Source organism: Saccopteryx bilineata, chromosome X, assembly GCF_036850765.1.
Source record: "Saccopteryx bilineata isolate mSacBil1 chromosome X, mSacBil1_pri_phased_curated, whole genome shotgun sequence".
In the NCBI taxonomy this organism is placed as follows: domain Eukaryota; kingdom Metazoa; phylum Chordata; class Mammalia; order Chiroptera; family Emballonuridae; genus Saccopteryx; species Saccopteryx bilineata.
This window is the reverse complement of record NC_089502.1, coordinates 58,035,527-58,057,520: the sequence shown is the minus strand read 5'-3', so window position 1 is coordinate 58,057,520 and position 21,994 is coordinate 58,035,527.

The following is a 21,994-nucleotide window of genomic DNA, read 5'->3' as shown; positions in this document are numbered from 1 at the left end:
TCCTGGGAGAGTTGCAGAGAGAGCATTTGATCTTTTCTACAGTCCTTGATGGGATAATATTGTGCCTTGTAAAAATAGAAGGAAAGAATCAAGATGACTAATATTAAGAAAAGGAAAAAAAGTACTGGTATATTGGAAGTTCTCAGTTATTTTTTAGTTAGCTTACTTTACAAAATTTGACTAATGGTAAATCATATAGGAGATGACTGAAAGTTTTATGAGTTTCTACCTACCAAATTATAACAAAACTTATAGTGAGAAGTAATTAGAGAAAGGGAATATTAGATATATCCTACCTTTCTTAACATGAGGGCTTTTCTTGTGTTTTATTGTGGTTGGCATTTACTTCTATGTTATCAGAAGTGACACACATCAGTTTCTTTTTAAAGATCCTGTTATTAGTAGTGATGTTTATGTAAGTCATCTTGAAATTATCCATAGTTCCCTCCATTGAGTAGTTTAATTCTTTAACAATGCTAATGAATATTGCAGAACAGAGTATTTCTTTGACATCATTAATCACTGGGGCTTGTTATTCAGGATTGACTCTATCCCAAGAGAGCCAAGTAGTTTATTTCAGTTTAAAACATTAAACAGACAAATTAACTGCTATTTAAACAATAAGTTAGATGGCTAATTAAAATGGAAACTGAGACTTGAGTTGAAGATTTGCCCACACTCAAACATCATCTTTACTGAGTTATATGTAAAAATTAATAAAAATATCATTTGGTAAAAATCGTATTAACAATTTTCTATAGTGAACGTAGATGTCAAAAATGCTATACCAGATAAATTGTCAAGTGCTTTAAACTCTTTTTGCAGACTTGCAGTTCATAATTAAAGTTCAACATCTCTCACAAGTTAAGAATCTTGTACTTTTGAAACTCGGTTATTGATATATTCTGCCACATTTCATTCTAAGTCCCATTTTTAAGTTAATTGATCTAGTTGTGAAACACAAAATATTTATATTTTTATTATGCTACTGAGTTGGTACATACACAAGGCATGTTACATTACAAAAACAAAACAAAACAAAACAAAAACTCCACAAACACCTACAATTGTTTTTGTTCTTGATACTTAAAATTTAATGTGGGAAATTTAAGAGACGGTGAAAGGATAGGGAGACTGTTTCTGAGACTATTATTATTTTTTAAAAATGTTATTTAGAAAAATAAATTTAATGGGGTGACATTGATCAATAGGAATACATAAGTTTCCGGTAAACATTTTTACATTATCTGAACTGTTGATTATGTTGTAAACTCATCACCCAAGGTCAAGAGGTTTTCTGTCACCACCATAATTTGTCCCTCCTTACTCCTTTCCCCAAGTTCCCCTGCCCCACAACTTCCTTTTCCGGGCAACCAATTCACTTTTATCTATGTCCATGAGTCTCTGTTTTATACCCCACCTATGTGTGAAATCATATAGTTCTTAGATTTTTCTGATTTATTTATTCCATTTAGTATATTGTTCCCAAGGTTCATCTATGTTGTCATAAATGGTAATACATTATATATTCTTATGACTGAGTAGTATTCCAGAGTATATATGTACCACATCTTCTTTATCTGATCCTCTATCGAAGGATACTTTGTTTCCATGTCTTGTTCACTGTGAATAATGCTGCAATGAACATGAAGGTGCTTGTGTCTTTGTGTACCAATGTCTTTGAATTTTTTGGTTAGACACCTAGTAGAGGGATTTCTGGGTCATATGGTAGTCTGAGATTGTTTTTAAGGAGAAAAAAGTATATGGAATTTTCAATAAAATTTATCATAATCAATTCAATTTGACAGTTGTCAACCACCCATAATACAAAACTGAATAGCCTATTATTCTTGCTTTTTTTAAGATTGTTATTGAATTTATTGGGCTGAAATTTGTTAATAAAATTATGTAAGGTTCAGATATACACTTCTATAATACTTCATTTATACACAGTATTATACATTCTGCACCCCAATTTTAGTCTTCTTTCATCACCATTTGTTTATTATTTTTATTGTTTCACTTGCCTGAAGAAATATATTGCAAAAAATATTGCTTTGAGAAATGTGAGATATTTTACCACCTATGTTCTCTTCTAGTCGTTTTAAGGTTTAGAGCAGGGGTCCCCAAACTACGGCCCGCGGGCCGCATGCGGCCCCCTGAGGCCATTTATCCGGCCCCCGCCGCACTTCTGGAAGGGGCACCTCTTTCATTGGTGGTCAGTGAGAGGAGCATAGTTACCATTGAAATACTGGTCAGTTTGTTGATTTAAATTTACTTGTTCTTTATTTTAAATATTGTATTTCTTCCCGTTTTGTTTTCTTACTTTAAAATAAGATAATGTGCAGTGTGCATAGGGATTTGTTCATAGTTTTTTTTTTTTTTTTATAGTCCGGCCCTCCAATGGTCTGAGGGACAGTGAACTGGCCCCCTGTGTAAAAAGTTTGGGGACCCCTGGTTTAGAGTCTAACATTTAAGTTTTTAATCCATTTTGCATTATTCTTGTGTATGATGCTAGAAGGTGGTCTAGTCATTTTTAATGTCATTACTTCTGACTTTATTTCCTGGGTCATGTGATTCAGATGTTATTTTGTTTAAGTGATTCACTCAGTTTAAGAACTATATCACAAAATTCTCTCACTTCTGCTTAGTATCCAATTCCTGACTTCTACTTGATCTTGGTCAAGCTTCTAGCTTTGTTTCCTGAAAGGATTTCATGTACTCTGTTTTGTTTCTGTACTGAGGCCAGGTTGTGATAAAATTTCTTCTCTGTTGTCCTTCTCTTTCCTAGAGATTGTCCCCTGTGGACCTGAATCCTCTGGGGTCTAGAAGAGTCAAGGATGAAGCGCTCACTAGTCTTTAACAGAAGAATGTATACTTCCTTTAAATACATGTAACAAAAAATTAATTTCTTTAGGTACCTTACACATGATAGTTTCATTTTGATTTGAGATATTTCTTCCAATACACTTATATTGAAATATGTGAGAAAATCCAAATCATAGAATCATGTCTGAATGTATCCAATAACCTTATAGTCTTCAATCTGAAAATTGTTTTTTAATTAAATTCATTGGAGTAAAGGTTTCAGATGTGCAACTCAATAAAACATTATTTGTACACTGCATTGTGCACCTATCATCCTAAACAAACACTCTTTCTTATCCATTTTGCCTCCTTTGCCCACCTCCACCAACCCTGCATCCCCATTGCCCTCTGGTTATTACCTGGTTAAAGAAAAATGACAAGTCTGAACTCTTCAGCTCCACTAACCAGCTTAGAGGTGAGTTCCTTAAGTTGCCAGACCTCTGTTTTCTATGTGGTAAATGGAAATGACACTATTTTCCAAAGTGGGCTAAAACACTATCATATATGTAAAAACGTAACCTTACTCTTATTTGTTAAAATGTGCAATTTCATTTTTCTCTTAGATTGGTCAAAAATCTTCATACCAAATTTTGAAAGCAGTGGTCTCGTTTACTAAGTTCTTCTTATCTAGGCTATTGCCATTTAAAAACATACCTGTCATTGTTTGAAAATATATTTAAACTATTTCATTCAGAAATAAAAGGTAAATCATGACATGAATCCCAGTTTCTAAAATTTTTTAGATGTTATCTTAAAATGCGTGACCACATTCAGGTTCAAATATACAAAGAGCAACAGTGAACAAGCAAGCTATTACTTCTCATCATGCATTTGGGTGTCTAAAATAATGTTATTTAAATACCAATATTGAAAAATGTATTCCTTAAAGTAACTGTTAGATAAACCTCCAAAATTCTCAGGCCTGAAAAAATATTTCCCAATTGAAAAATATGTTTCTCAATCCCATAAAAAAATGGGAAGAGGACATGAACAGACACTTCTCCCAGGAAGAGATACAAATGGCCAACAGATATATGAAAAGATGCTCAGCTTCATTAGTTATTAGAGAAATGCAAATCAAAACTACAATGAGATACCACCTCACCCCTGTTAGATTAGCTATTATCAACAAGACGGGTAATAGCAAATGTTGGAGAGGCTGTGGAGAAAAAGGAACCCTCATTCACTGTTGGTGGGACTGTAAAGTAGTATAACCATTATGGAGGAAAGTATGGTGGTTCCTCAAAAAACTGCAAATAGAACTACCTTATGACCCAGCAATCCCTCTACTGGGTACATACCCCAAAACCTCAGAAACATTGATACGTGAAGACACATGTAGCCCCATGTTCATTGCAGCACTGTTCACAGTGGCCAAGACATGGAAACAACCAAAAAGTCCTTCAATAGAAGACTGGATAAAGAAGATGTGGCACATATACACTATGGAATACTACTCAGCCATAAGAAATGATGACATCAGATCATTTACAGCAAAATGGTGGGATCTTGATAACATTATAAGGAGTGAAATAAGTAAATCAGAAAAAAACAAGAACTACATGATTCCATACATTGGTGGAACATAAAAATGAGACTAAGAGACATGGACAAGAGTGTGGTGGTTACCAGGGGTGGGGGGAGGGAGGACATGGGAGAGAGGGAGGGAGAGAGTTAGGGGGAGGGGGAGGGGCACAGAGAACTAGATAGAGGGTGGCGGTGGACAATCTGACTTTGGGCGAGGGGTACGCAACATAATTTAATGACAAAATAACCTAGACATGTTTTCTTTGAATATATGTACCCTTATTTATTAATGTCATCCCATTACCATTAATAAAAATTTATTAAAAAAAAAAGAAAAATATGTTTCTTTTCATTTTTTATATCATTAGGCTTTAAAAATACAAGTTTCAATAGTAGAAAATTTAAATAATCTTTACAAACCCAAGTTTTCTACAGAATTATTGCTCTTAAAAAACTCAAAACACATCAGAAGCACTATAAAAAATAATTTCTATGAAAAGTATTCTCCTACCCCAGTGCTCCTTAGTTCTCCACATGATATTGTTTGTAAAATTTATGACATTTTTATAATCCACATAATTTAATTTGTGTCTTTTTGTTTTAGAATAAAAACTACATAAAAGTAGAAGGGTCTTCTTGTTTTGTTCATGCTTAATGCCTAGAGAAGTATCTGGCACAAAGAAGATAATAAAAATTGTTGAATCAGGGAATAGATAAGTGAATAATACAAAGAAGATTGCAATGAGTGTTACAATATAAGTAGAAATAAAATCATTTTGAAGTCTAGAGTTTAGAAACATACCAACTCTGTGTCCCTACTCAAATCTAATGTTAGCTAATGTGTGAAACCATCTTCAGATCACTCAAACAGATTTCTTCTGTTGTGTCTTTATTCTCTCATACCTCTCTTATAACACTTAATTACATTGTAATAATATATTTATAGCTTTTATTGGTCTAAAATTTTTGAACATAAAGACTCTTTTCCCTCTTTCTTTTTCAAATTACCCATTATATCAGGGTTCCCCAAACTACGGCCAACGGGCCACATGCGGCCCCCTGAGGACATTTATCCTGCCCCCGCCGCACTTCCAGAAGGGGCACCTCTTTCATTGGTTGTCAGTGAAAGGAGCATAGTTCCCATTGAAATACTGATCAGTTTGTTGATTTAAATTTACTTGTTCTTTATTTTAAATATTGTATTTCTTCCCGTTTTGTTTTTTTACTTTAAAATAAGATATGTGCAGTGTGCATAGGGATTTGTTCATAGTTTTTTTTTTATAGTCCAGCCCTCCAACAGTCTGAGGGACAGTGAACTGGCCCCCTGTGTAAAAAGTTTGGGGACCCCTGCATTATATATTTTGGTACCAAATGGCTACTCACTAAATTAATCAGTGAAAGTTTTCTAAGTCTGGGACTCAGAATTAGAGTTGGGGAGTGGGGAAGAGGTATGATCAGGTCAGACAAAGGTCATGACCAAATTTTATTAATGTTTGTGAGGTCAAACAAGTAATAGAAAAGTAGACATATGAAAATACATTTAATATTACTAATCATCAGAGAGTCACAAGTGAAAACATAATGGTATATTACCTCACACTTGTTACAATAGCTGTCATCGATCAATCAACAAAAAACAAGTGGCAAGGATGTGGATAAAAGATAACCTTTATGCACTGTTGGCTGGAATGCAGATTGGTGCAGCAAATGTGGAAAATAGTATGAAATTCCCTCAAAAAAATTAAAAATAGAACTGCCATTTTACCCAGCAATCCCATTTCTATGAATATAACTAAAGAGACCTGAAACATTAATTCAAAAAATTATATGCACCCCTATGTTCAATACAGAATTATTTACAATAGCCAAGATCTGGAAACAGCCCAGGTGTCCATGAGCAGATGAGTAAATAAAAAAGTTGTGGTATATTTACACAATGGAATACTACTCAGCCATCATAAAGAAGGAAATCTTACCCTCTGCAACAGCATAGATGGACCTGGATATTATTATACTAAATTAAGCCAGTCAGGGAAAGACAAGTATGATCTCACTTATATGTGAAATTTAATGAGCAAAATAAACTAATCAACAAAATAGAAACAGAAGCATAGCACATGGAACTGACTGACAGCTCAGAGTGGAAATGGGTTGAAAGAATGGATGAAAGAAGGTGAAAGGATTAGCCAAAAAAATCTATAAAAAACATATTGACACAGTCAACAGTGTGATTGATGTTAGCCAGAGGGAAAGAGGGCGGGGCTAGATAGAGGTGGACAAAGAAGGGAGGAATGGGGTCTGAAAGTGACTTTGCTTGGGGCAGAGGGCTCACTATTTGGTGTGCAGATGATGTTTTATTGAGGTGTGCACTTGAAATTTTCATACTTTTGCAAACCAATGTCATCCAAGTAAAGAGAATTTTAAAAATAAGCAGAAAGAAAAAGAAAAGAGTAGAAAAGTAGAATGGGGGAAGACCTAGAGAGCTTTTCATGGGAGATTTATGAGCTTGTCTTATTTCTGTCAGTAGTAGAGTCCACAAAAAACCTTGAATAGGAAAATGATGCAATTGCAATTGTGATTTAAGAAAAAAGAGTGATTGAGTGACGTCAGGGAAACTAGCTAAGAATTTATTGTAATGTTCAAAGCTTGAGATAATGAGGCTTTTGCTAGTATAGTAAATACTTAAGTTTGCTTGGAAAAAGTGATATATGACAAAAAAGATATTGCATAAGTAGAAATAATAAAATTTAATTAACTCAAATATAGGCAATGATTTGGAATATGGAAGAGTAAAAATTCATGCGGATTCTTTTTTTACAGTTCTTAGAAAAATAAGGGTCCTTAGAGAAAACAGAAAGATTATAGAAAAAAAAGGAAATTTGAGGAGGTGATGTGGTTTATATATGTTAGGCTTGAAATACTTCTGAGGCATTAATAAATAGTAACTGGACAGATATAAATTTGGTATTGTACTTCAGAAAATAATTATGTCTTGCACAATATATTAAGTATGGGAGAGGATGAAATTGAAAAATTAGGATGAATAGCAAGAAAGGAGGGTCAGGAACAGAACATTGGAGGATGTCTTAAATAAGAAGTGAACAGAATAGGAATCCATGAAAAAGATAAAAGAATATTCAAAGATAAAATAAGAAAGGAAGATTAAGAAAATATTAAAAAATCATTAGAAGAAAACATTTAAGAAATATGGGCTGTTGAGTATATAGAATTATACAGATAATTTGATTAGGATGAGAATCAAGTGAAAGTCATTGAAATTGATGCTTTGTAATGACTTCAAATTTTTATAGGTTGATAGATGTTAAACCCAGAATGAAAGAAGTTGAGAGAAAAAAGGTAAGTATATACTATACTAGTCTTTTAGAAATTTGACAAAAATGAGAAAGCTTTGCAGTGATTGATGAGAACAGAAAAGTTTTAGAGTAATCACTGAAGTAGGGAGATAATTATTTTGAAATGGAAATAAAGAATTGAAAGTAGGAGCCCACTTGAAATTTTATACCATGGATATTTAGTGTTCCTAATCAAAATGTCAATATATCTTTCTTGAGCAACTTGCACAAATCAGGAAAGATTTAAGAAAGTGATTGGTTCAATTAATTCAGGGTTGAGGTTTAGCAAGGTAGGTATAATGCAAGGTCAAAGGAATTAGGTGGTTCAGGGAATTGGTGAGAATTTAATTGAACCATTTGGACATAGGATCCTAGCTGTGTAGCAAGGCCAATAAGGCATTGGAATAAGTTATTAAAATGTGATAATAGAGAACAATCAGAGAATTAAGAGGACTAAAATTAGGTCAACAAGAAAATTCCATGCAACAATAAGGTCTAAGATAAAGCCTAGAGTGGAATAAAAGTAGAAGTTATTTAAGCTGAAAATATTACTATCATACCGTAATAATAAATGGTTTTATTATATGGAATTCTTCAAGAATATACATTATTAAAGTGTAATGAAGTAGCATTGAAAACATTTTATTAATTTTATATCAAATTTACTTTGTAGTTAAATGATTGTTTCCAAATGAAATTTTAAAACTTAACATAATTTCCTAATGAGTGAATAAAAGGAGTAGAATACATTCAGTATGCAACTAAAGTACTATAGAATTGAATAATCTGATAACCAACAGCTTGCATAAGTTCCATTAATGAAATTGTTTGGCTAAAATTCCTAATTATTTAATTAGTTCTAGGTGTTGAGAATACGATTATAACTATCTTATCTTCAATTTACTTGTGCTTATATTTAAAGCAATGTACCAGCTACTAATTTAAATATAGTTTTATTGCAAAACAAAATACATGTTTTTTAATCTAAAAAGATAGAAAATATAGACTAGCAAATAGAAGAAACTAGTGCTCATAAACCTACTATCTGTAGATAACTGTCATTAAAATTATTTCTAACATGTATGTGTGTTTACAAAAATATATAGGTACTGCTTAATAAATTACATTTTTCCATTTATTATGATAATTCTACATCAATAAATATACTTTTATACAATTTTAGTCTATATTAATGTATGAAATGCTACATAGTATCTCACTCTTTATTTGGTAAATTATTTCCACAGTACTCTATATTTGGACATTCAGGTTATTTTCACTATTGTATCATAAATGAACACTGTAAACATCCTCGATTCTATGTTTTTTTAACTATTTTAATACAACTGAGAAGAAATTGCTTCAGTAACTCCTTAGATTTATTTGTCTAGTTACATGATTAAGTAGCATTTCTTTAGTCATAGTTACAGTAGGCAGAAGACCAAATGGTATACTTCGAGAAATCTTTGAAATTTCCCCTGACCTCAAGTATTTCCTCTCCTTTAGTGTCTTTTAATTACCTATCATTTTTACTTAAGTATTTAAAGAAAATATGTTCTTAAAGAAGAATAAACATTAAGCCATTAGCAGTTGAACTTGTATGAGTTCATCCGAGAAACTGTAGTCATTAGGTTCCCAAGGGCATGCTACTTGTGAAGGGCATGTTTTGAAAGAGATGGGAAATGTGAACTAATATTTAAAATACTGGGTGTCCCAGGTAAGATACTTTGTGGTGGAATGTGAAAGTAGTGGTTTCCTGGAAAGTGAAGAGCAATAACTAGAAAGAAGGGTAAGGATTAAAGAGTGTGAGGGCTGCTGCAAACAAATTGTTTTCATTTCAAACCGGATAAAGAGCTATAATTGCAAACTTATATATACCTAACCATGTGTATGGAACCAAAATGATTTCATTGATAGAACAGGTTTCAACCAGTCCAGATGAATATTTTGTCCTTCATATCATCTGAGTAGGTTATAAAGAATATATTTATGGTTTATAAGTAACTTCTTAGAATCCTAATCTTATTTTTATTTAAGATATTCTTCTTATTTCCGGATGGTGATGTACACACATGCACACGCAGATATACATATACACACATGTATATCTTTAAATATAAAATGAGTACCCAGTTTATGTCCAAGCCATTATCTTTGAAACTCTACTTGCATGATTGCTTATCTTCTGATTGAAATAATTATTATTTCTTTACAAAGTACCAAAAATGTCTTCTGCTTTGAAAATATGAACATACCTGGCTCTACTCTCCAAATATTCACCTTTGTATACATGTATGTGGAGGGATATTTAAATAATAAAAACTCATAAGTAACAATTATATATTATATACAAAGATATTAAAATGTTTACTTATGGGTTCTGATTGCTATTGTGTGTGTGTTGTTTTTTTTTTAAAGAATGAGCCAAAGATTTTCTTTGTGTATATTGTTTTTAGGTTGTTTCTTCACTGAAGGCTGAAACCCATTAACTCAAAAGCCTGCTGGCACCAAGTTCAATTTTTACATATCCAGATATTTAAAAAATAAACCCTCAAAGCATATTTTTAGCCACTTAGGACCTTCCTGCTTTGCATTTCCAGTGAAACCTCATCCGACATCAGCTGATCATTGATAAGATAGTCTTATAGTTTGTTATAAGACCCCAACCTGCTATGATCCTTTGAAGCCCCCAGATACAGAGATTCTTCACTATGTTGCTTGATAACAACACACACACACACACACACACACACAACACACATGCCATCTCTTTTAACCCCTTCTCCCTAAAGTAGTGCCCTTGTGCTATGCCCCTTGTGAGTCACATGCCTCTACCTTTGCCCCTGGATAGACTTCTGCTATGAAAGACCTCATCTCTCATGAAACACTGTCCAAACCTCATCTAATAGGTTTGTTTTGTGTTGCTGCCTTTTATGGACATATCTTCTCTCTTATCAGCCCCAAATCCTTCAAAACGCTGACAGAACATAAAAGCATGCATTTAAAGACACACAGAGCCAATTAAACTTGCAAAACTTCAACTGAAAATTTAATTAAATACATTAAATGTGAAGATGTTCATAAATTACAAGTTTGTACAAAAAGTGAAGTGTATTACATAGCTTTATGAATATATATTTGTAGAAATGTCTGTGTAATTTGCGATGTAAAGGTAAAGATACTATTTTCTCCATGTTTTGAGGTCATGGCTGAAGCCAGATTTTGAAAAATAATTTCTGGACTCAGTGTATTTCTTGGCATACCTTCTATTGTTCTTCTTAAGTTGTTTGCTAGAAGTTGTGCCAAAAAGACACTAAGAGATCAGAAAATATATTTTAAATCTGCCTTCAGGTACCTCCTTAGAAAACAGTGTCAGCCCAATAAATGCAATAAATTTTTTTAAATAAAAAATTTGAAAAGGAGTTTAATCTATCACAGTGCACTGGACAGAGCATCAACCTGAGATGCTGAGGTCCTTGGTTTGAAGTTTCAAGGTCGCCGGCTGGAGCCTAAAGGTCATTGGCTTGAAGCCCAAAGTTGCTGATTTGAGTCCAAGGTCTCTGATTTGAACAGGGGGACCCCCTAGTCAAAGCACATATAAGAAGCAATCAATGAACAACTAAAGTGAAGCAATTAGGAGTTGATTCTTCTTATCTCTCCTCCTTCTATTTCTCCTTTTCCACTTCCTGCCTCAGTTTCTCTCTCTCTCAAAAAAGAATCTGAAAAAATAAAAAAAGAAAAAAATTTAAATTTACTTTTGACAAGACTCTAGTTATGAACAAATACTTTTTATCATTTAATACATTTAGTTTGTAGGTTTAGTGATAAATTAAATGACTAAATTTGTCTAATAGAGAAATTAAGCATTACATATATAATAAAATGCTTTATTTCTAATGGCAGACATCTTTCTTTAATAGCTATTGATACAATAGAGACACTATGTGTTTTGAAATAAAATTTCAGTAAATTATAGCTCTGTTGTTTACTTACTGTGAAAATTTGGGCAAAGTAAGTTAACATTGATAAACCTCACTTGCTTTAACTTTATATTGCTTAATTACTTGATCAGTCATGCTTGCAGTTACAAACATTTGTTGAGCACTCAATATGTACACATATTATTTACAAAACTAATACTTTTTGGTTTAAGCAGTTCTAAAACTTACCAAAGTAGATGTTTAGAAAGTATTTGCTAACCAATAACCAGGTAATGAGATAGAACTTATTCTGGTTTTATTGGGGCATAATATCTTTACCACTAATTTACATAACTCTTGTCATATTTTAGTAGTGGTCTTCTTTGTTGCCATCTTTCAATGAAAGAACTAACAAAACACCAGTTTAGACTGTCAAAATGCAAAGGTTTGACAGTCACAGGATGAATAATCATTAAGGGAAAGGGTCAAGACAAGTAAGAAAAGAAAAATTTTAAATGACTGGCTAAACAGAAGAGAAATTTCTGAGGAAATAAAGTTAGAGCAAAGAATTCAAATTGCAAGAATTTCTGCTTTTTCCTTCTTTTTGATTTGGTTCACAGTTTACTCATAATAAATATTACTTTCATTAAAAATGATTTAATAAATATGCTCATTGTCACAAAATAATTTTCTTCAGAAGGTAAGAGATTTTTTTCTTCTTCTTGCATCAGTGCATCAGAAGCAAAGTAGGTTTTTATGTGCAAATTATTTTTGGTGCTATTTGCCTTTGGTATGTTATCATATAGGCTATCTACTCTTTCCAAAGGCATAAAGTTGAACAGTCAAAACTCTATGCTCAAAATTCTAAAAAACTTTAGAAGCTGATGCCTGGCCATTTTGAAATTAGATGATTTGAGAGATAATCAAATGCTCCTGATGATTCTACTGATGATAATTCTCAGGGATTCCCTGAAATGAAGCTTGTTCAGCCTTTCAAGTCATAGGTACAAATTTGTAGGTTGAATGAATGTGCAATTGCCCATTGATGAAGTCAGCAAAAGCTGAGTTCAGACCTAAGTACATACTTGTCACTATTGCAAATTGACCTCGCAAACTTGCTAAAATTGGTGTCTTTGTTGTCATAGAGACCTTGGTTTGATTGGATGTAGATATGAAGCTACATATTTCCTGTTATGGCAAGAACTTCCAGTTAAGAGTGGATAACACTCTATTAGATATATGTAGCCTGCACACTAAAAGATTGTTCCAATTATTATGCTGTGCACCTGAAACTAATATAAAATAGTATTGAATGTCAACTGGAATTGCAAAATTAAAACAAAATGGAGTCGTTTTGGCTTCCCATCATACTTACAACAAGACCACCAGTAATTAAAATGACCGATAGAACATTAAATGATCAGGCCCTTGCATAACTTTTCAATCTCATTTCCTGTAATTTTCTTGCTTGCAAAAATCTAGTCAATTTGACTTTTCTGACCCTCAGACACACCAAACTCATTCGTTCCTAGTGACTCACTTTTCATTCTCACTGCTTAGAATAGTATGTCCCCTTATATTGGATGATGTGCTTCTTTTCATCCAGGTCACATTTCAGATATTGTTATTGTAGAGAGGCCTTTGATGACAACCCAAACTAATGGCATGCTTATTCAATCCTACACATTACCGACAGTCAATCTTTGTCATATTAGTCATTTTTTCATAAAATTTATCTCTATGTGGAGTTATCTTGTCTCTAATATTTCTCTCCTCATTGGAATATAAGCTCAATGAAATTGGGGCCTTGTTTTCTTATTCACAGTTGTAACTTTAATACATAGAAGAGTGCCTGTGATGAAGTAGACTCTCAAGAATTTGTTGGTGAATTAATATATTTTGATAGTGATTTGCATCCCCCTTAATTTCTAAGTGTAGAATAAGGTTAATGTATTTTGAGATCAAGGTTGCGACCCAAGAATGAGAACACTGTTTAATATAAAAGGAAGGTCTGGATATTTTCCAATCATCTTCCAAGAATCATAGCAAAGAAAAGGGCATCTAAAGCAGCCTTTGATGTTACTTACCTCCATAATTCTGAACTCCATTCAAACCATTCTTCTTTCCTTAGCATTGACCTTCTTACTCTTTCTGAAATGTGCCATGCTCTGTCTTAGTTTAGGCCTTCACATGTTATTCCACCAGCTTGAAACAGCCTTTCTTAAGCCTCTTTCCTCTTCCTATTTCACCCTTCAAATCTCAGATGAATGTTATTTTCTCAAAGAGGCTTACCTTACACTTCAGATTAGTTGAAATCTCCAATATGTGCTCTTATAGCCCTTGTACTTTCCATCATTATGCTCAATATACTTCATTCTGATTCTAGGGTAGAGAACAGGGAATTAGCATGCCTTAGTTACCATTGTAACCCTAGCATGATTCTTGGAACAAAACTGCTGCTTAATAATTAATATATATAAGACTATGCAATGATGTGTTTGAAGTTTAATCAGTCAAAGTAATGTATATGGTTAGGTTTAATTCTATAACAATAGTTAGCTTTAGAAAATTGATACAATTTTTCTTAGTCCTTGTACTGCATTCTATTTTATTTTCCTCCTATGATGAAACAAGCCTTCTTTATAATTGTTCCCTATACTTAGCTTTTCAAAAATAAGTCTTTGTTCAAATTGTGTCAGCTCTTTGAAACTCTCTCCCTCTTTTTTTTTAATTTTGCTGATCATATTATTTTTCTCTGCATCTTTAAATTAGTGTTCTAGAAGGACCATCTTCCCAGAAAAATAAATATATAATGAAACATTAATCTGTTCTATGATTTATTCTATTTTTAATTTTAGAATATCAGTGAAGAATCAGAATATAAATTTCAGAAGAGCAAGAATCTTATCTGTTTTATTTATATGTTTTGTTTACAGTGCTAAAATAGTGTCTGTAACATTATAGGTGCTCAGCAAATATTTGTGTAGTAGATTTGTTTCTATTTACTATCCTTGGCCTGGAATAGAGAAGATCCACAGATTCTTATAAATGTTTGACCTCATAAGTATAGTAGGATTTTAGATTCCTTATAGATGGGTTATAATATTTCAAAATCAATGTAAATAAACACTAGATTTGGAAGATTCAGAAAGAGGATCTTCTGGGGTGATTTAAATTTGCTATAATTTCATGGTCATTATATTGCACTCATATCTAACTAGAATCATATCTCTTTTGGATTGTGGAATAAATAGTGTAACTGAAGTATTGGTGATGGTTTAGATCTTTACAGTAGCTGAACATACCAGTGTATCTTGTTAATCTCATTTTAATCAAAGACAAACTCCATTGTGAATTGTTCTGATATACGTATTAGAATTTCTTTTATGTGGTGGTCCAGAACTTTTACATACTGAAAGTGCTTTTTGATCAAGATTAACTCATATTTTACACTGTGAGAACACACTATTTAGAAAGGAAATATCAGTAGTCAACATTCATAGGAAATTTGGTAGTTTAAAATGTTATGCATGTACTTACTCATGTGACTTTCAAAAACTTGTTTAATCTAGTGAAACAGTATTTACTTTCACAGTCAATTCTTTCTCATCTTCTATCCCTAAATAAAAAGATAAACACATCTAATACTGGAAATATTGCTTATCTCTACTCGGAAAGTATCTCTCATCATTTTGAAGAACAGTGAACAGAAAACTAAAGATGCTTTATAAGATGTAATAGGATAGTTAGGTATAACTTAAAATGTATCTACACTATATTGAGGTCCTAAAGTTCCTTGTACATGTTGATGTGTAGAGGCTGCATTAAAGTACTTTAAATTAAAAAAGGTTTCAAACTATTTAGTTGTGTCTAAACGTGCTTTTTAACTAAACTAAGTTAAGCTTGGTTTTTAATATGCTTTTTCATAATATAGTCTGAAATTTTGTGCAGTCATAGTATTGTGTGTTATGGTGTTAAGGCTTAGATTCATTCAAGATATATAAATATATGTAAAATGTTTCAAAAAGTAAATAATTAGTATTGAGAAGGGGAAATTATTGTATTTTAAATGGAAGAATGTCACACTAATAATACATTTATTTATAACCATTTCTGTCTTCATTTAAATTTTTCATGGTAGAGGAAAATTGTGGCAATTATAATAATTATTTGGGATAATAAAAAACAATTTCATAATTCTATGATATGATTTGGAAGTGGTTTGGTCTTGTTAAAGACAGATAGGTTTTTTATTAAAATTTTAAATTAAAAAAAGGCTTGAGAAAGTTATAATGATGCAGTAGAAAGTCTTGTATTCTAGATTAAGAAGAATTTTTATTAATCTTGAGAGTAGAGGCAAAAAATATATAGTTAGATTAATGATTAACATATTGGTACAGGTTCCTAAGAAATAAACTTTAGCTTAAAGTTTGTGTTTTTTTAAATCTTATTTTATCCATGTGTCATCCTTTAAAAAATATGATTTTCACTACAGGTTACTCATTTTGACTAGGTATTTTAAGAAGATGTCCATTATTTGTAATAGCATTAATGTTAAAATTACACCACCAATTATATTCTTTTACAAGAACTTTGGCTATGGTAAACATTTTTCTTTGACCATGAGAATACATTTAACACATCCAACCAGTTGGTATTTTCAAAATGAAGTACTACTCAGCTGTAAAAAAGAGGAATCTTAGCTTTTGTGACATCATGGATGAACCTGGAGATTATTATGCTAAGTGAAATAAGCCAATCAGAGGAAGACAAATACAAATTACTTTACTTACTTGTGGAATCTAATGAACAAAATAAACTAACAAACAGTATAGAAACAGATTTATAGAAATGGAGAACAGACTGACAGCTATCAAAGGGGAACAGGGTCGGCATGCAGGTTGAAAAAGTTTAGAGGAATAAACAAAGGTTAAAAATAGGCTTATAGACAGACAACAGTGTAGGGACTGTAAGAGCAATATGGGCTAGTGCTATAGGAGGGTAGAGGGAGGATATATGATGTATTATAGAGTTGTACACCTGAAACCTGTATATTTTTATTAATCAATGTCACTCCAATAAATTCAATAATTAAAAAAATAATGTATCTAAATTTCCATAGAATGTCTTATAGGTAACAGCCTGTTGAAGTCTAGTTTAATAAAGATAGTACTCAAAAGTTTTTCTTTCCCAAGTGCACTAGTTATCAGAATAAATATAATTTTCAAACCATTTCACTTAATAAGAGATTTTTTTTTCTTGTAAACTCTACTACTTATCAAGATACTTGATTCATTCATTTCAAATAATTTGGACTACTCTCTTCTGCCACTGTCATTCTTTTACTTTATCTCCCTCAAAATCTCTCAGGAGTCTAGGAAAAGACTAATATAATAAGAAAAAACTCTCTCTTTCTAAATTATGTTTTAATAAATAAGAAAACTAGGTGAAAACTTATACTAATAAATTTGAATGTTTGGATGAAATAGACCATTTTCTGGAATGAAATATAAGTTGTTAAAATTGATTCCCAAATAAAAAACACAAAATTGACCAATAACTATAAAATATGTGAAAAGGAAAAGCTTAAAAGAATTGTTTGAAAAAATATATCTCTGGTAGAAATAATTTCATGGCTGATGTGCTTTAAATTTTCAAAGAACTGGAAATTCTCAACTTTTTTATTTATATTATTTAAAAGTTTTTTCTGGTAATACAAATGCTTAAGATTGCCTGACAAGATGGTGGCGCAGTGGATAGAGCATCAGATTGGGATGTGGAGGACCCAGATTTGAGACTCCGAGGTCACATACTTGAGCGCAGGCTCATCTGGTTTGAGCAAGGCTCACCAGCTTGAGCCAAAGGTTGCTGGTTCGAGCTAGGGGTCACTTGGTCTGCTGTAGCCCCCTGGTCAAGGCACATATGAGAAAGCAGTCAATGAACAACTAAAGAACCACAATGAAGAATTGATGTTTCTCATCTCTCTCCCTTCCTGTTTGTTTGTCCCTATCTGTCCCTCTCTCTCACTCTCTTTGTCTCTGCCACAAAAAAAAAAATGCTTACGATTATTTTCACTGAAAGCATAACTCTGATGAATAACTTTGGCAAAAATTATGCTTATCACAAACACACTATGTTCTGATTTTTATTTATAAATGATGTGTATACATCTACATATATACTGAATAATAAAATAATGTAGCTGAATATTATAATGTGTGGCTATAGAAGAACTTTCTAAGCATGACTTCTAAAGCAAAGCTTAAACAATTAATAGTTGACTACATGTGAATTAGCAAAGTAATGGAAAAAAATAAAAATGGCAAACAAGGGAAAATAATAAAAAATGAATAATAAATAAATGTTTAATATCTTTAATATACAAATATCACGTACTTGTCAATAAGGAAACATGAGACGCTTTAGAAAAACTTTTAAAAAGAATGTAAACAAATAACTTATAATATTGTCAATTAGCAGATGAAAATTTATTACCTTCCAAATAATAAAAACTCTTAAATAAATAACCACCTGTGGCTTTTCTGCTATCAAACTACAAAATAATCGTCAATATATAGTTAATTCAGGAAAGAATATTGTGAAATTGACACTCACATACATTGATAAAGGAGTATAAATCTACACCAATCATCTTGAAGGAAACTTGGTAATATGTGTGAAGAGTCTTAAACAGCTTTATACCCTATGACTCAGTAAATACACAAATTGGAAATTATTCTAAAGAAATAATCAGTGATACAAAGAAAAACATTTATAAGGAAGTTCACTGAAACATTATTTTAATAACAAACATTTAGAATCAGCTTAAATATCAAAGATTTGAAATTTTTTTAAAGAAACTATGATGCATCAAATGATAAAATATTGGTGCTATTGCCTGACCTGTGGTGGAAATGCTGAGGTCGCCGGTTTGAAACCCTGGGCTTGCCTGGTCAAGGCACATATGAGAGTTGATGCTTCCAGCTCCTCTCCCCTTCTCTCTCTCTCTCTGTCTCTCCTCTCTCTCTCTCTCTCTCTGTCTCTCCCTCTCCTAAAAAATGAATAAATAAAAAACAATATTGGTGCTATTAAAAACGATGTTTTAAAAAATAAAAAATAATAAAAATGATGTTTTGAAATATGTAATGACATGCAAATATATGTAATGTAATTTTTATAAATAAAATATATAAAATATAATTTGAATGATTTTATAATATTTATATACACATAATTATGTAGAAAATATTGAATATGTAAGCTTTAAACAATATTCTTGTTTTTAGACAGGATTTTGAATAATTTTTATTGTTATTTTCTTTTAGATTCTATTTTCTACAGAATGTTTACATTAAATTGATGAAATTAATTTTTCAATAAAATATCATTAATAAAAAATATGAATGTATTCAGAGCCTACCTACAACCAATGAAGTACTTAAAATTCATTGAAACTCAGTATGCATAAAGAGAATAATACTTCAGAAAATTGAAAGCCCTCAAGGTAGTAAAGGGCCAACGTGAATAAGTATTCCTTTTAATATATTTGTGAAGATCAAGTGCAGATAGAAAAAAGAAATTCAACAAGTCAGCCTATAATTACATCCATCAACACGAAGGGGTTACTGCAGTTCTTCAGATGGCAAAGTGTATCAGAGATCACATTTTACCGGTTGCTTGGTCTTTTGCTTTTCACTTAGCTTCTTTTTTTATGATTCATTAATTTTTTATCAGATATGCTTTTCTGTAAGAATGCATTTGATCATTTAGCATTGCGTTATTAAGAGTAAGCCCACTAGGCCATGCATTCAAGGCAATTTTATTTTATCTGGGAAGTGTAATTGAAGAATTGCACTTTCAATGTTAGATCTCTAAAATGGTTCCTAGCAAAAACCTTGTTTAACTGGATATGATACTTTTTTATAGTGCTTTTGTTAGTATTCATTTAAAACTCCAGTGCCAAATTCAGGGGGGAAGGGACTTTGAATGAAATTAGTGTCTAACAGAACAAAGAGGAGGACGTCAGAGAAATGGCGCCGTAAGGAGTGATACCAATAAATCTCCCCCGAAATTCAACAAGATCATCAACCAGAGACAGAAAAATCTATCCTTGGAGCCTCCAGCAGTTCCACACTAATCACAAAGGTATGATCGAGAGAAAAATTGACTAAATATATAATCAACCCCGAAGGAAAAAAGATGGAGAAAGAAACACTCCGCCTTCCTCACTAACCTAAATAAGGGCTGCTTTCACTGGAAACTGAGAGCATAGGAACTGAAGCAGGCATAGGGTGTGAATAGTATCAGGCTGCAGCACAAACGTCTGAACCAGGCTGTGGCACGGACATCCAAGCCAAGAAAAAACTGTGCTTGTGGCAACCCAGTCAACACAAGCTAACGTTCGCGCCAAATCCATACAAAGAAAAACAAGTGGGACAGCCATCCACCCCGATCTCCTGGTCAGTGCGCACACACAGATAATGTGCGAAAGATTCCTCCTAGAATCCCGGGAGTGGGCACCCGTGTTACCAGACAGAGGGGCGGAGTCAGAGACCTTTGTGTGGGCTGAATCCGCAGTCTCAGGGTCACTCCTGTGCCCTGAAAAAGCAGCGCGTGGGGAGTAAGTGGGAGTGAAATTCCCAATGCTGGAACATCTCCCGGTGGGCAGGGTGCATGACTCAGGGCAAGAGGCAGCCGGCCCAATATCCTGGTTGGCGAGTGTGGATAGTGGGAGTGGGTGCCCATGTTCCTGGACAGAGGGGCAGAGTCAGAGATTTTTGCATGGGCTGTGACCTGAGTCTCAGTGCCACTGACCCTGCACCCTGAAGAATGGTGTGTGAAAGCGAGATTCCCTATGCTTGAACTTCTCCAGGCATGTGGGGCGCCTCACTCACCCATACAAGCTAACAGACCCATGAAGGATTAGCTTAACCCACAGTCTGCTCACCTCCCAACTGACCTATGCGACCCTAACTGACAAGATCTCTCTCAGATCAGTGATCTAAGACAAGAGAGAAAATAGTTTTTAGTACCTCTTGTTATGCTATGTACATAGGGGTGGGGGCAACCTCTGATTGGCAGAGCTTGCATACTCAGGGCTATATGTTAAAAAGAGGGATTTGGCAGCTTGGAAGTCCTTCTGCTTTGCAAACAGTGATTAGGGCATCTTCTACCCAGCCAAGACAGGTTACAAAGAGCCAAAAGCCCGTGGAAAGGGGTTCCACAGAGTGCAGAGACATTCGGAATGGGCCTAGAGGTGCATAGAAAAGCACCTTGAAAAACAATTGGCTCTCAACCCCGCCTGATTATGCTAGCAGCTCTGACTGATTGAGTCTTACCCAGAGCCCTGTGCTGAGTGGGAATAGAGTGGGGATTTGCCAGCTCTTTGAGCTTCTTCCTCTCCAGGCAGAGGCAGCAGCAACCCCATAGCTGAATCATCAGGCTGCCAATTTAGAAAGGTAAGACTAGGAGAGAGGCCCTGGGAAAATAGACTCTCTCATTGTCGGAGTCTGCAAATGCTAATGAGCCTCGACTGCCAACAAGACTGAAGCCCAACATATGACATCGCCATAGAGACTTATCAACTGCAAACCTCTACCTAAGCATGCCACAGGGGCAGAACCTGGGGTACAGAGTCACTGACCAGGAAGAGGGAGAGAAAAGAAAGAGCAAGAAGATAATATCTCAAAATCGAGAATGATCCACAGACTTCATAACCTATCCCATTTTATTATATTTGTTCATTTGTTTCTCTTATCTTTTTGTCTTGATTATTTTCTTCCTTTTCCAATTTGGTCATTTAATTCTCTGCCGGTCTTACTCTCTCCTCTCTTTGAACTACACTACCCATAAGTGTTACATCTCTCATTATCTTTCCTTTCTTCTTCCTTTCTCTCTATGAGGGTTGCACTCCAAAATCCTTTACTCTCTCTCTCTCTCCTTTTGTTCTTTTTTCTTCTTTCTTCTTTTTGTGTTTTCCTCTTTCTTTTTTTCTCCCTCTATATTAGTTTCTTCTTTCCTCCTTTACTTTCCCTCTCATTCAATCCTCAATCACGAACAAATTATTTTATTTGGGACATAAATTTTTCTTTGTGGTTCTTTGGGGGTTTTTTACTTCACTTTTTTAACTCACTAGCAGTGCTCCCAACCCTGACTCTCCATTTTATCTAGTTTTAGCTTCACTAAATACAATAGTAATTTTTAATTTTTTCCATTTTTCCTGTTTCCCTCTTATTCCTCTCATTATATCTCTTAGTTAACCATCACCTAAAAGCAAATCATTTTATTCTTGTCCCAAATTTTTTCATTTTTTGCATTTTGTGGGTC